Source organism: Lepus europaeus, chromosome 12, assembly GCF_033115175.1.
Source record: "Lepus europaeus isolate LE1 chromosome 12, mLepTim1.pri, whole genome shotgun sequence".
NCBI classification, from domain to species: domain Eukaryota; kingdom Metazoa; phylum Chordata; class Mammalia; order Lagomorpha; family Leporidae; genus Lepus; species Lepus europaeus.
In genome coordinates this window covers 73,073,259-73,083,405 of record NC_084838.1, presented here as the reverse complement: position 1 = coordinate 73,083,405, position 10,147 = coordinate 73,073,259, and positions in this window count along the sequence as shown.

Sequence of the window (10,147 nt, the reverse complement as noted above, 5' to 3'; positions counted from 1 at the left end):
CCACTGTGGAAAACAATATAGTTGGTTCCTTGAAAAACCAAAAGCAGAAATATACAATTCAGCATTTCTACTTCTGGCTATATATCCAAAAGTGTTGAAAGCAGGAACTAGAACAGAGATTTGTACATTCATGTTCATTGTGGCATTACTCTCAGTAACCTAAGAGTACAGGCAACTTAAGTGTCCACAGACGTATGGATCAATAAACAAAATGTGGTAAACACATAGGACGGAACATTAGTCAGCCTTAAGAAGGAAGGGAATACTGTCTCATGTTATGACTTAGAAGAATCTCGAGAGCTTTGTGTTAAGTGAAACAAGACCATCACACACACACAAATAAACAATACTGGATGAATCCTTTTGTGTGATGTACCTAGAGCAGTCACATTTTCCGAGACAGCAAAATAGAAGCATGGCTTCCGTGGGCTGGTGGGGAAAGCGATCAACAGTAGGCAGAAGGTTTGCAGAGACTCCCATTTCTCTCAATAGAGAGAAGTCAGGGTACTTGTGTGGGGCTATAGCCTCAACTTTTCCTTGTCTCCTGTGTTCCTCCAACAGTAAGGAGGTGCTTTGTAACCTGAAGGTCCCTAACTGTTGAAGATGGCTTCCGGCCTGGCACTCAGGAGAGAGGTCACAAATTATCTAAGCAGCAGGAGCAGTGGAGAAAACAACTGAGAAGAGAAGAAAGTTCACAACAGCAGAGTTGGAAACCGCTTGATGACTAGGAGAAGCGAATGAAAAATGCAGAAGCCAGCAAAGAAAGGACTAGGAAAAACAGGGAAACAAGAAAAGAGCAAAATCTTCTACAGAAAAATGCTAGGGAATGGGGCTTCCAGCTGATGAACACAACAGTTGACTGGCCAACTTTTGGTTTAAAAAATTTTTAAAATGCCATGCTTTCTATAGGATCAAATATTTATTGCTTAAGTGTTAATTCTGATGAAACACCCAGAAAATTATAATATTCATAAGCAGATATTTTATAAGCAAGAATCATGGGAAGACCATAAAAATCAAAAATCAGAAAGTCACACTGTTGTAATATCTTTTGAGATTCTTTTTAATAAAAATTCTTATTTATTTTGTGTCAAGAAGAGCACTAGGGAATAAGATTATTTTGAAAAGAGGCTAGGTGGAGGGCAATTCATATTCTCTCTCAAAATGGGCAATAAGTAACTGTATCCAAACAAACTTTCATATCGAGTTGTTTGAGTTAGTACTTAAGCCTTTCTTAAAATGATTATTCAGGGAAAATTATTCGGTTGGGATTATCCTTACTTTTTATAACCCCTTTTCTTTCCCAGTATGTGGCTTTAAGCCAGTCTTCTGATTCTTAGAATGCTCCAAAAAAAGATGAATTAAGGAAAAGAAATTCAAATCCGTCAATGGGGCTGCTTGGCAGTAGTGAACATTCAGCATGTGATTGGGAAGAGGTGGAAATGAACTTGAATCAAGGCAACTGCTTATTTTCAATAATACTCCTTCCACCCTCCATTTCCATAGATAAAGACAAACCAAAATGGCATGATACAGATCGTTAATATTCATCAAAATGGGCATATGATAGGGCAGGCCAATTCCAGTGCTTTGTAGGTATTAACTCATTTAATGTATACAATAACCCTGTAAGGAGGGTGCCCTATGAGAGGCCATTGTTACATTTTTAGGAATTTTGTGAGCTTACTGGTAGCCTGAAATCGGGCTTTGTGGATTGCTTACACTGTGGAAATCAAATATGCTACAGGGCTTCTGGGAGGAAAGTCGGTCATTCAGCATTTTCCAGAACACCCCTGCTGCTGTTTCTTTCACAGATGAGTAAACTGGGACATAGGAAAGTTGGGCAATTTGTCCACGATCAAGCAAACAGTAGTTGGTAGAGTTAAAATTTTATCCTGGGCGACACTGGTTGAGAGGCCAGGCCTTTAGTCGTGGTGCCAGGCTGCTTATGAGAGCACTAGAGTGCCTTGGCTGGGTTTGGAGAGCCTCCGGTCCTCACTGGACTCTTCTGCTCCTCACTGTTGAGTTGTCTGAGCCTCAGGACATTTGCTCATACAGGCATCGCCATCTAAGAAATCTCCTCATTTCTCCTTGCTGTATCCTGGGTGAAAATAGAGTGTGTGAAGATGCAAAATAAACCTTGGTTCTTTTCCAGCCTTCCTTCTCTCTGCCCCTTTCTTCTTTCTCTTCTTCGTCTCTCCTCCCTTATTCCTCCCATCCTTCCGTCTTTCCAAGCACTGATTACGCCTACGCTATTGGCATGGAGTGTGTAAGAATCTCGGGGCCTTCGGCAGCATTTAAGGGGGAATTTAGTGAACCTTCTCCCTGGTGCTCCTGTGCCCTCGCCTCATTATCGCAGGAAGCAGAACAGCTGTGTGACAGTGGGCATCATCACCATCATTAATGTATTGAGCTACCTTAGTGCTGAGCTGTGAGGACATACTGAGGTAGAAGGAGTGGTCCCAGAGCTTGTCAAACTGGTGGCTCCAGTAACAAGTGGAAACCATTAATAAGAGAGAAGAGAGCAACCACAGTGTGTGGAGCCTCTGGGAAAGACCGGGCAGAGGGGACAACGTAGCATTTCAATTAGAGCAGCTTAGAAGGGAAGTGAGTGTTCCAGGTGGAGGCACTGAAACCCTTACCATTTTGGCGTGTGGAATGATCAGTAGAATGGCTTGGCCTGAGATCCCTTTCTGAAATGGGAGGTAAGACTAGAATTTTCTTCGTGGTGAGGAAGCAAGCAAGGTTCTTGAGCAGGTGAAAAATGTGGAAAACAGAGCCCTGAGTAAGATTACAGTTACCTAGGCGTGTAGATTGATCTCGAGAACACAGTTAATGGGAACAGGACAATAACACAATGGTCCATTGTGAAGCCTTTTGCAACATGGGAAACCCTATGGGCTACTCAGAATTATAAGCAAGAAGCAATTAGAATTGTAAACTGTGGCGTGAAAATACAAAATACACACAGTGAGGAAGAATGGAAACAACCAACAAAACAATCCCAGTTACTGGGTCAGACTGAAGGACGTATGGGTGAATTTTCTCTAAGCACGCTATTGGTAATGTGCTCATAATTTGTCAGGACAAAACATGCAAGTGATAAAAATCATTGACAGAAAAATAGGCGCTTAAAACAGATATTAATTTTAGATAAATGGTATATAATGCTTTAGACATTTAACTGAAGGAAACCCTCAAATACAGATGCTTTGGGGGAAGCTGGAGAGAGGTATTTGAAGTTATAGACAGACGTCAAGATTTGATGCCTGACCAAAAATCCTGAAAGGTACACTCGAAGACTGACTTTTTGAAAGGCAGAGTGACAGAAAGAGAGAAGAGACAGAGAGTGAGAGAGTAGAGGGACAGAGGCATCTTCCACTCAACCCCTAGATGCTACAGTATCTGTGGCAGAGCCACACCAAAGCTGGGATCCTTGAACTCCATCTGGGTCTCCTACATGGGTGGCAGAAACCCAAGTACTCGGTCCATTATCTGGATGATAATGGAAACAGAAAGCTGATTTGGAAGCAAGGGCAGGACTGAATCTTAGTTTCTCTGAAATGGGACATGCTCTTCCCTGGTGGCAGCTTAACTCACTGTGTAACAAAGTGCATTTAAAGCAACGAGGGCTGAGCCGGCAAGCTTGGACCTTTAGTGTTTGCTCAAAAAGTTACAGGAGAGGAGGCAGTGAAGTCCATGGAAGAGACTGAATGTCATTTAAGTGATAAGGAAGGCTATTCAGATATCTTAGGACAAAGAGACCAATGCAAATTGGTAAAGTAGTCATTCTTTGTGACTTCTTGAATTGGTGGAGCTGAAAAAAAAAATACAATAACCTTCATGTTTTGTTCCCTCTGTGTTGGCATCAGAAGTGCTTTCCATTCCCTCTCTTTCACAATTCTTAGAGCAATGCATGATGTTAGGTGCCACTCAGTACTATCCCCATTCCATAGATGAGGAACATGAGACGCAGGTTAAGATTTTAGGAACCTAAGAGATCATTGGTCCAAATCCTCTCATTTGTAAGTAGAGATGAGAGAGCTCAGAGTTGGTTTGGTTTATCCAGGGTCGTGTTAGTTGTCTAGGGCAGAACTTCTTTGAAAAATAGCTTGTGTAGAGGGCAGCTGTGTACCCCACTTCTTCCTTGATGATGGCCAGTCCATCTCCCAGTGTCACTGGAGCTTACTGCCAGCATAGCCGTTATGGGTGGTGACAGAATGTCTAAATTTATTTTTTTAAAGATATACTTATTTATTTATTTGAAAGGCAGAGCCAGAAAGAGGCAGAGGAGAGAGAGACAGAGAGGTCGCCCATCCACTAATTCACTCCTCAAATGGCCCCAGTAGCCAGAGCTGGGCCAATCTGAAGATAGAAGCCAGGAGCTTCCTCCAGGTTCCCCACGCAGGTACAGGGGCCCAAGGACCCAGGCCATCCTCCACTACCTTCCCAGGCCATAGCAGAGAGCCAGATCGATGTGGAGCAGCTGGAACTTGAACCGATGCCCGTATTGGATGCCAGCACTACAGGCAGCAGCCCCACCCACTATGCCACAGTGCCAGCCCCTCAAAATGTATTCAGAGAAGACCAGTGACATTTACTTGCAGTTCCTTTTCTATTTTCTTGATCTGTAAATTGTCAAAACAGGCAAATGTTGATGCTCATGTCGCTTGGTGTAAGCTGGATTTTCCAAGTAGTTCATTATTAGCAGCATTACGTCAGGTGTCATACATGGCAATATTTTTTGTTTAAATATTTGTTTGTTTGAAAGTGGCTGAGAGAGAGAGAGAGAGAGAATCTCCCACCCGTTGGTTCATTCCCCAAATGGCTGCCACAGCCAGTTCTGGGCCAAGCCAAAACTGGGAGACTGGAACTCTATTTGATGTCCCACAGGTGTGGCAGGGATCCAAGCACTTGGGCCATCTTCTGCTGCCTTCCCAGGCACATTAGCAGGGAGCTGGATCTGAAGTGGAGCAGCTGGGACTCAAACCAACACTCATTTGGGATGCTGATGTCACAAGCAGCAGCTTAACCTGCTGGGCCACAGTGTCTGCCTCAATAAACTGTCTTTGTTTGCATGTAGATCTATGAGGAAAATCTGTAAGAACCAACAAAGATACTCCTGGAAGTAATAAGTGATGACAGAAAGGTTTCAATATTCAAGGTTAATACGCAAAAGTCAATAACTTCACTATATACCAGCAATGAATAAGTTGGATTTGAAAGTAAAAATACAGTATTATTTACATGAACACCCACACAAATGTAATGTGGGATATAAATCTAACAAAATAAATGCAATAGCAATACCTATATGAGAAATATTATAAAACTCTAATGAAAGAATTCAAAGAACTAAATAAATGGAGAGATATTCTATGTTTATAGATAGGCTGATTCAATATTTTCAAGATGTCAGTTTTTCCTAAATTGATCTGTAGATTCAATGCAATCCCAATGAAAATCCCAGTCAGTATCTTGTAGATAATGACAAAATGATTATAAAGATTCGTAAGAAGATGCAAAAGAACTAGAATAGCCAACATAATACTGAAGTTGAAGTTGGGGAACTGACACTATCTGGCCTCAATACAATGTGTAATACTGTAGCTTATAATGAACCTAGAGTAATTGTGGTAGTGTGGTATTGGCAAAAGAATAGACAAATGGACAAAAAGAACAGAACAGAGAACCCAGAAATAAACCCACATAAATATAGCCAGTTGATCTCCAGTAAAAGAGCAGAGACAAGTCAGTGAAGAAAGGATGATCTTTTTGGGGCCTGTGCTATGGTGCAGTGGGTTAAAGCCCGGTCTGGATTGCCAGCATCCCATATGGGTACCAGTTCAAGTCCTGGCTGCTCCACTTACGATCCAGCTCCCTGCTAATGTGCCTGGGAAAGAAGTATAAGATGGCCCAAGTCCTTGGGCCCCTGCACCCATGTAAGAGACACAGAAAAAAGCTACTGGCTCCTAGCTTTATATTGGCCCAGCTCTGGTCCTTGTGACCATTTGTGTTTAGGTAGTAAATTGCCTAAGTGATCTTCTCGTTCAATGTTTGTATTATTAGACTGAGTCTGACATGGAGACTGCTTCTAGATATTTTTACTTAGCTTTCAAAAGTTCCATGGCTGGCACCGCAGCTCAGTAGGCTAATCCTCCGCCTTGTGGCGCCGGCACACCGGGTTCTAGTTCCGGTCGGGGCACCAGATTCTGTCCCGGTTGCCCCTCTTCCAGGCCAGCTCTCTGCTGTGGCCAGGGAATGCAGTGGAGGATGGCCCAAGTGCTTGGGCCCTGCACCCCATGGGAGACCAGGAGAAGCACCTGGCTCCTGGCTTCAGATCAGCGCGGTGCGCCGGCCGCAGTGCACCAGCCGCGGCGGCCATTGGAGGGTGAACCAACGGCAAAGGAAGACCTTTCTCTCTGTCTCTCTCTCTCACTGTCCACTCTGCCTGTCAAAAAAAAAAAAAAAAAAAAAGTTCCCTGATTACTATATCACATATTAGCAAAGGTACCTCAAAAAGTTCATGGAAAATTGGATTAAGACCTAAAATTTTGTAAGCCATATATAGTTTTCTCATAATACATAATTTCCATGAGATTTTTTTTTTTTTGAAAGGCAGAGTTACAGAAAGAAAAGGAGAGACAGAGACAATGAGATCTTCTATCTGCTGTTTCACTCTCCAAATAGTCACAATGGCTGAGGCTGGGCCAGGCCAAAGCCTAGAGACTAGAACACCATCTGGGTCTTCCACGTGGGTGTAGGGGCCCAAGCACTGAGGCCATGCTCTGCTGTTTTCCCAGGTGCATTAGCAGGGAGCTGGATCAGAAAAGGAGCTGTCAGGACTCGAACTGGCCATGATATAGGCCCCTTTCTATGAACTTTTAAAATATCCCCATACAATCATACACTACTGATCATGATATCCATGTTTTAATATCACACAGTATCCTAAAAGCAGAATATAGAGATGGGGACAGAAAGCTCCTGTAATAAGTCCCTGTTGGTCCAGGCCCATTTTTCAACTCACTATAAATTATGAGTTGTAATGAAATGTGTCCAAACTAAAAAAAAAAAAAAGAAAGAAAGAAATACACTAGAAAGTGTTCACATCAGAGGGCCTTGCAACAGTAAGGGTCAGTCCTGTTTTAGCAAACCTTGTGTTAGTTTAGCAAACTTTGGTTAGTGCCTGTCAGCTCCCAGATCCATCCAGCAGTCGTCTACTCTACTCGGCAAGGCAAGTGAAGGCTGCCCTTCCCAGTCTCCCCTGTCAGCTGCAATCAGCCCAGTTCTTTTAAGCACTTGCAAGCAGGAGATGGCACAGCTGCAGCACAGGAGGAAGGCAGAAGAGGAGGTGTTCCCCTCAGCTCTTTCTGCTCTAGCTGCATCTCTAGTAACAGTTGTATCTCTACTCTCACTCTCTCTGGCAGCTACTCTGTTCTCATAGTTCCTGGGAGATCTTGGTCTCTGGGTTCTGCTAATTCTTCCTCATCTCTTGGTTTCCCCAGCCTAGGGGCCAACAGTGACTTCTCACTACTATGTGTTTTTTTTTTTTTTTAAGATTTTATTGATTTATTTGAAAGGTGGAGTTACAGAGAGACAGAGGCAGAGAGAGAGAGAGAGAGGGAGAGAAAGAAAGAGAGAGAAGTCTCCATCCGCTGATTCACTCCCCAAATGGTTGTATGGGCTGGAGCTGGGACTGATCCAACTAGAAGCCAGGAGCTTCTTCCTGGTCTCCCAACCAAGTACAGGGGCCCAAGGACTTAGGCCATCCTTTGCTGCTTTCCCAGGCACCTTACCAGGGAGCTAGCTCAGAAGTAGAGCAGCCAGGACTCGAACCCATGCTCATATAGAATGCCGGCTCTGGAGCCAGTGTCTTGCTCTACCTTCTGTGCCACAGCACCAGCCCCATTTACCCAGTTCTTTGTTTTGTGTCTTGTCTCCTTCATCATCTATATAACCAGTCCCCTGAATTAAATTCCTCTGTTTTTCTGGTTGCCCCTTACGATTCACCATATAAGTAAGTATGTCCCTACTGGACCAAGGTGTATATAAGACATTTCTCACTGTGAGTAGCTGTTAAAATAGTTTGAAAGTTATAGTGTGTGAAAGCAAATTTGAGGGGCTGGTGCTGTGGCATAGTGGGTTAACAACCTGGCCTGAAGTGCTGGCATCCCATATGAGCACGGGTTCGAGACCCTGCTGCTCCTTTTCCAATCCAGCTCTCTGCTATGGCCTGGGAAAGCAGTAGAAGATGGCCCAAGTCCTTGGGTCCCTGCACTCGCATGGGAGACCTGGAAGAATCTCCTGGCTCCTGGTTTCAGATCTGCGCAGCTCCAGCCGTTGCCGCCAATTGGGGAGTGAACCAGTGGACGGAAGACCTCTCTCTCTCTCTGCCTCTCCTCTCTCTGTGTAACTCTGACTTTCAAATAAAAATAAATAAAAGAAATTTGGTATCATGCAGCAGTAGGTGCTGGGCCTATTTCTCCACTTGGGCATTGACAGCTATCAGTGACCTGCAAAACACAATCCTGGAGGTTTATTATTGCTTTCTCTCTCTCTTTTTTTTTTCCCCCACAGGCAGAGTGGATAGTGAAAGACAGAGACAGAGACAAAGGTCTTCCTTTTTGCTGTTGGTTCACCCTCCAATGGCCGCTGCGGCCAGCGCATCTCGCTGATCCGAAGCCAGGAGCCAGGTGCTTCTCCTGGTCTCCCATGCAGGTGCAGGGCCCAAGGACTTGGGCCATCCTCCACTGTCTTCCCGGGCCATAGCAGAGAGCTGGCCTGGAAGAAGGGCAACCGGGATAGAATCTGGAGCCCCAACCAGGACTAGAACCCGGTGTGCCGGCGCTGCAAGGTGGAGGATTAGCCTGTTAAGCCACGGCACCGGCCTTTTTTTTTTTTTTTTTTTTTTTTTTAAGGGAAACGGTGTGGTATAGTAGAAAGTGTACTGACTGGGACTGAGGAGAGCATGATTTTAATCTGGTAGTGGTCACTGGCAACCCATTCAACCATGTGTTCTAGTATAGTATGCTTATTTTGTGTACATACTAGAGGTTCTGAGATTGATGTATATATATATAATATTGGTATATATTATATTATATATATCAATATTGTAATATATATTTATATATATTAATTTTTATACATTTATTTTCATTTTGTTTGAAAGGCAGAGAGAGAGGGAGACACAGAAGGAAGGGGAACTTGCATCAACTCCTGAAATGTCAATGACAGCTGGGGCTTTACCAGGTTAAAGCCAGGGACCCAGTACTCAATCTAGGTCTCCCAAAAGGGCAGGGACCCAAGTGGTTGAGCCATCATCTGCTGCCTCCCAAGGTGTGCTCTACTAGCAGAAAGCTGGGCTAGGAGCAGAGCTGCACTTGAACTCAGGCACTGCTCTATGGGAGGTAGGCATCCCAAGTGGTGTCTTTTTTTTAATATTTATTTATTTATTTGAGAGGTAGAGTTACAGAGAGAGGGAGAGACAGAAAGGTCTCCCATCTGCTGGTTCGCTCCCCAGAAGGCCAAGGCTGGAGCTGGGCAAATCTGAAGCCAGGAACCAGGAGTTTCTTCTGGGTTTCCCATGTGAGTGCAGGTGCCCAAGCATGTGGGCCATTTCCACTGCTTTCCCAGGCCATTAGCACAGAGCTAGATCAAAGGAGGAGTAGCTGGGACACGACCTGGTGCCCTTAACAGATGCCAGCACTGCAAGTGGAGGCTTAATCTACTACACCACAGGGCAGGCCCCTCGAATGGTGTCTTAACCAGTACATTTATTTTAAACCTGTAACTATTATAAGAACTTGCAGTGTTAACCATTTAATGTTACCTATTTATGTAGAATTTGTGATAGCTTAAAGGTACATGATAATAGCATTTGAAGGCTTTGTGAAAATAGTCATCTATGTAGATCAAGTTATCCTCAATTAATTAGTAGATATTTATTATGTTAGCATTAGACATAATAGCTCAGCACTCTGATCTTAAGGCCTTGAGAAAATAATGGACATTTATATAGGGTGTGGAAACTGCAGAATATCAGGTAATGGTGGTTACAGTTAGTAATGTCAGTTGACAAATCACAACATAAAATTGAGGTATTACATAAAGACAAATGCTCCAATAGGTGGGGTATATTTTT